The following is a 5914-nucleotide window of genomic DNA, read 5'->3' on the forward strand; positions in this document are numbered from 1 at the left end:
TTAAAGAAAGGGAAGGTTAGATATAGGTCTATAGTTTGCTAAGACCTCAGGATCCAGTCCCAAACATTTCAGTCACTGGGACATTTGTTCCATTTGTCAGGCAGTGCTGTTACTGGTGTTGGTCTGGTTTTCACAGACAACGTCAGATGTCTGTTACAGTTTTTTAACACCTTGTGTGCAACTTCACGCATTAACAGAGACTGGAAGTCATTCAATGGAGGGTGAATGGCGGAAAGTAACGGACCCATGCCCCCGTGCGTTGGATCTGCTGACCATCAGATTTTTCCAAACCCTGCGCCGAAAAAGGAACATCGGTACAACTGGGAGCTGGAAGTTACAGGATCCCCATGGTAAACAAAAATTGGGTGGCTATATTTAGACAATAGGAAATAAAATAAAGAAAAAAATCTTGGTTAATAACAAAAAACTTTTTTGTTATTGTTTAAGGAAAGGCAGCCCCTGGTGGTCTCAGCAGTAGCTACCTTACCGGAAAAGGCCAAGAACAAAAAAGGTAGCCAAAAGCTGCTCGACACAAAACGCAAATTAGGTTACAACTGTGAGTAAAATATAGAAATATTAACATGAAGATGAGCCACATGGAAAGTCCTTTCATTTTGAATTGAACTTTAGGCCTAAGTTACTTTCAGATTCTTACAGAAGAACTTAAAGTTATAAGAAATATAATGGAATATGCCACTTTTTCCAAACCATTGCTTCTGTCTCTCAAAATGTATCATTATTATGTATCAATGACTGTCGCCATTGTTGGACCATATAACTAAACATGAGAACCAAACGGCACAAACCAAGCTTCACATATTGGCCACGATAACTGTTGTAGACTTTCTACATATATTGTTTTGGCAGATCTGCCCAATCCTGTCAAGCAAAGATCTCTGCTGCGGTGTCCCAGGGGCAAGCGTTGCGTCAGTGAAATTGGTCCGCCAAAATAGTGGTACAATAATAAAAACCCAGTACTCTTCTATTTGAATAATAGGTGTCTGAGATGCCTTCCCCTGGTTGAGAGAGACACCGGTTTAATATCTGAATGACTCACCTGCGTGGAGCAGGCAGCATCATGGGAGATTTCATACTTATATGAAGCTGCACTGCAATGTTCTGCATTTTTCACTTGTCATATTATTTTCCTGACATATCCCTTAACAATAAGTTAATAAATGTGCTACTGCTTTTCTTGTGTATGTGTCAATGCCTGAGACAGGTTCCCTTGCAGCTGAGAGTGGGCATTGGAAATATTTGCTATTTAGTTGCACTATATTGTAAAAATGTGCACATGTCACATATTATAAGGCTTTATTGGCCTTTTAGAGGGAAAAGGAGGTAAATCTGTGTTGGTCAGTGTCATCTTAGTTATGACCACATAAGGTGCTGTGACCAAACGTCACATCCTACGTCTAAGTGCTGAACAACAACAACGGAAGATACATTAATAATGCTGGCCACAGTGTAGTGATGGCCAAAAGCAGAAGCTTCGTGAATCATTTTCTTTATTTTCTGAGTGCACTAGACGCGCTCTCTGTTCAACAAAGGGTTGAAAGCACACTGAATTGCCATTTGTTGGGTTTGAGCCTTTTTCTTTAAACCAAGACTGCAATCCAGTGGGCTCAGAAAACAAAGAACATTGTTCACAAAGCTTCATGAGGCTTCATTTGGTCATCACTACGTACTGTATGTGCTTCAGCCTTCTCTTCATCCAGAGCAAGGGCCAGAGAAAGGAATCTACGTTTTGCCGAAATTACTTCCACAGGTATTCCGTATCAAAGCAACTACGCGCACCCAAAGCATCTCAGCTGCGCCACCAAAGAGCTCCCAACTGGACGTTTTCAGAAGAGTGCCTGGCATTTTCAGCTGAGAAAAAACATTTTAGTGGACACACAAAAGTCAACAGTACTGGCAATGTACTGATAAAACACTATAGAGCTTGAGGAGATGTGTGATGACTTTTGGAATTTTTTAAATGTACATTAGATTGTTAACACTAGAAAGGCAAGCATTCCATTTACTCCTAAAACCACCGAGCAGGTAATATTTACCGGCTACCAAAACAGCGTCAGCATTCACAAATACACATTTCTTGAAGGAGTTAAGTTATTCATTCTTTTAAACAGTAAGTACGACTTGACAAAGTACCTATGTAAAACTGGTGGATTTGTGAGGACTATGGTTAACTGCTCCTCAGATCTCTGCAGGGTAAAGCCAGACAGCTAGCTAGACTATCTGTCCAATCTGAGTTTTCTGTTGCACGACTATTTTACAGTGGCTCCGTGCGGAGCATAGTGCCGGCCATGACAATCGTGATTGGTTTAAAGAAATGCCAATAAACCAGAGCACGTTTTTCTCCCATCCCAGAATGCTGTTTAGACTAGCCAGACCCTCCTCCTCTCCGCAGCGTGTGGCTGGTCTGGCAAAGCGAGACTACTAGGCGACCGGCCGTGTTGTGAATGCTAAGCACAGCAATATACAGTGGGGGTGAAAAATTACCCACTGGCGGTTTTAGGTATAAATGATCAGATTTTAATTTTCTTTTTATACCACACCCCCAATAACTCATTAGATGATTAATAAACCCATTTTAGGGAAAGTCATGGACTGAGAGATGAATGGGTTTTATAATAACAGAGTTACATGCATTTAAAAATGCCAGGCGGGTACATTTTACCCGTTGGCCTTTCTAGTGCTTACTTTCCTGTCCCCATCTGACTGACTGGCTAGAGTCTAGACCAAATTAAATTAACTTTTGGTGGCCATCACATGACCAAATAAAAAAAAGACTATACATAAATGAGAACACAATGACATGACATTTAAATACAATGACATGACATTTAAATCATACTCGTAAGCATAATCTGGACCACAAGACACAGCATCTCAAGATAGCCCCCCAGACGCCCAGGGTAGATGACTCCCGATCAGCTGTCTACTAACAGCAGGGCCTCATTGATTGCTAATCGTTTAATACCACAAACAGAAGGGGGGTGGTTGTGAACAACAGGATGATGGATAATGAAACTATAACCGACCCACCGGGGGAAGGGGAGCAACCTCCTGTCACACCTACAGTACAAGCTGAGACACAGGAGGACTCCACCAGGAAGAGAACCCAGAGTCCCAAAAGATGCCACGCCAGCAGACAGCTTGTAAACAAATCCAGTTTAATCTCATTATGAAAAACTAATTATTTAGAAGGAAAAGGTCAACTCGGTTGAGATGTCCATCTCAACTGTCTTGAAAATTGCATGCGTAAAGTAGTATTTCAGGTATGGTGCGTCCAAGATAAATCAAGGTATCTGCAAGATTGAATAGACACCATAAAAAAAATTGTGTTCACTTCCAAATAAGTAGTTTATGGGTTATATGAAATAGAGTAGTGGTAGTGGTGAGGGGTCGAATAGTGGCGAGGATGAGTCTATTCAGGAGTGTCTGCAGAGGGCGGTCCTGATGTGGACAAATTAAACTGATGGAGATATCAGGGGCAGGGTGGCAATGTCAACAATGGTTGGGATCAGCGCCCCAGAGGCACATCATGTTCATCCCTGACATCTGTATGTCTGTGAACAGCCTGAAATAGCAGAAAGATAACCAGTGGGAAACACAGAACAGGAGGAAAGCAACAGGATGACCACCGAGTGATCTGGCACTGATAGTTTTCACGATGCATTTTATTGAGTTTGCATAATGAACTTCAGAATTTCATTATCATTTGTACACACCGATCCTGTATGTCTATCAGGCAGTCCCTCAGGGCTTTCCCTCCCACTCACGCCAGATGGGTAATCTGTGGATATCAATGTTGAATGTCAGTGGATTTTTATCCATTTCAGAGACACCTCATACATATGACAATATTCTTACAAGGCTAAACTAATCTGGGCTCATATAACAAAGACACACAGCTGCTAGAAGCTAGCCTAGTTGGTAACATTAATCCCCTCTGTCTCCTTTCCATGTGTGTTGCATTCAAGGTGACAGTAAGACTAAGCTGGCCTGGATGAGTTCATGTCTTTCCTACATTGTGTTTGGCGGCCATACTCTGACCTAATCACTCCCCTCAGTATGGGTTTACATGAGATATTAGGGAGTGATGATAAAGTAGCAGGTGGATGCTGGGGTGGTGGGGCTAACAGTGGGCAGCGATACAGGTGCAGGACAGCAGCAGCATTGACAAGGCACAGATGGGGAAATTGTGCAGCTTAAATAGGCCGCCAAATTCAGGGGGTGAGTTTTGTCAATGATACGGGGAGTGAGGCGTGTCACGTGTGTGTACGCAGTGCAGCTCGAGATGGCAGCGGGAACTAGCTTGCAGGTGTCGCCCCGTTTCAGGTTTTAAAATGTGTAGTTACAAAAGTTGTGCTGTGGGAAAACAAGAATAGTCTTTCAGGGTCTTTGTCTTTCGATAGTGTTCTCCATGTAGAAGCGTGTAGTTTGCAGGCGTCAGCCTGCAGCGTGCTGCCTCTGTAATTGTCTCCCGCTGGTAACAATCTGAATCTCATCTCTCACACCTGCAATACCTGGGTTAAATCAGATCAACCAACACACCCCCTCATGTGACCTGTCAGTCTGGCCGTTTGCATCAGACTTATTACACACAGTATCAGCTGGCACAGACTAAAACATAAAGATTTAGACAATTCTTGTCCACTCCAGTAGACGTTTGACAGTGTAGCCTGGATGTGAAAATGTGGGATCTATAATAGCCTGTCCAGCATAGGGTTTTTTATTCTTATTGGGATGGTGTAAGCCCTGTTGGACAAGTAGGAATATTGAAAAATTTGAATTGATGACTTGTCTGCAGAGGGCGGTCCTGATGTGGACAAATTAAACTGATGGAGATATCAGGGGCAGGGTGGCAATGTCAACAATGGTTGGGATCAGCGCCCCAGAGGCACATCATGTTCATCCCTGACATCTGTATGTCTGTGAACAGCCTGAAATAGCAGAAAGATAACCAGTGGGAAACACAGAACAGGAGGAAAGCAACAGGATGACCACCGAGTGATCTGGGACTGATAGTTTTCACGATGCATTTTATTGAGTTTGCATAATGAACTTCAGAATTTCATTATCATTTGTACACACCGATCCTGTATGTCTATCAGGCAGTCCCTCAGGGCTTTCCCTCCCACTCACGCCAGATGGGTAATCTGTGGATATCAATGTTGAATGTCAGTGGATTTTATCCATTTCAGAGACACCTCATACATATGACAATATTCTTACAAGGCTAAACTAATCTGAGCTCGTATAACAAAGACACACAGCTGCTAAAAGCTAGCCTAGTTGGTAACATTAATCTCCCTGTCTCCTTTTCCATGTGTGTTGCATTCAAGGTGACAAATATATATTTATTATATTATAAAACATAAAGATTTTGACAATTCTTGTACACTCAGTAGACTTTTGACAGTGTAGCCTGGATGTGAAAATGTGGGATCTATAATAGCCTGTCCAGCATAGGGTTTGTTATTCTTATTGGGATAGTGTCAGCCCTGTTGGACAAATAGGAATAATGAAAAATTTGAATTGATGACTACTCTGCAAATTTCACTTTTAGCAAATTCATCCAGTGGTCTTAGGGCCGTTTGTTTGACACTCCTGCTAAAAGCACTCGATCAGACCACCTAAATAGTGAGGGGTCAGAGACATCCTTCGATGAATACCCCAGCCTCCCTCAGCTTTTATCCTAGCCTTCACAGTGGAGACCAGGGAGCTGTTCTGGCCGTTGAAACATTCTTCTAATTTACGTCTGCCAGCACCAGGAAATTGAAGTCAAAGGTTCACTGCATCTTGTGCCACAGAAAAATGATCTGCAAATGACCAAAGTGTGAAGGAGATAGGGCAAATTAACCTGGACACTTACAAATGGGACACAAAGAGGTGTGAGTAGGTTTCA

General features: G+C 42.5%; 1 long non-coding RNA gene across 1 annotated transcript; it reads left to right on the forward strand.

Moving 5' to 3' along the window:
* Nucleotides 1-239: 239 nt before the first annotated feature.
* LOC120555634 lies at nucleotides 240-1084 on the forward strand. Its single transcript, XR_005638739.1, has 3 exons — nucleotides 240-350; nucleotides 448-511; nucleotides 998-1084. It is a non-coding gene; the product is annotated as an uncharacterized LOC120555634 (long non-coding RNA).
* The last annotated feature ends 4830 nt before the right edge of the window (nucleotides 1085-5914 follow it).

Source organism: Perca fluviatilis, chromosome 3 (genome assembly GCF_010015445.1).
Source record: "Perca fluviatilis chromosome 3, GENO_Pfluv_1.0, whole genome shotgun sequence".
NCBI classification, from domain to species: domain Eukaryota; kingdom Metazoa; phylum Chordata; class Actinopteri; order Perciformes; family Percidae; genus Perca; species Perca fluviatilis.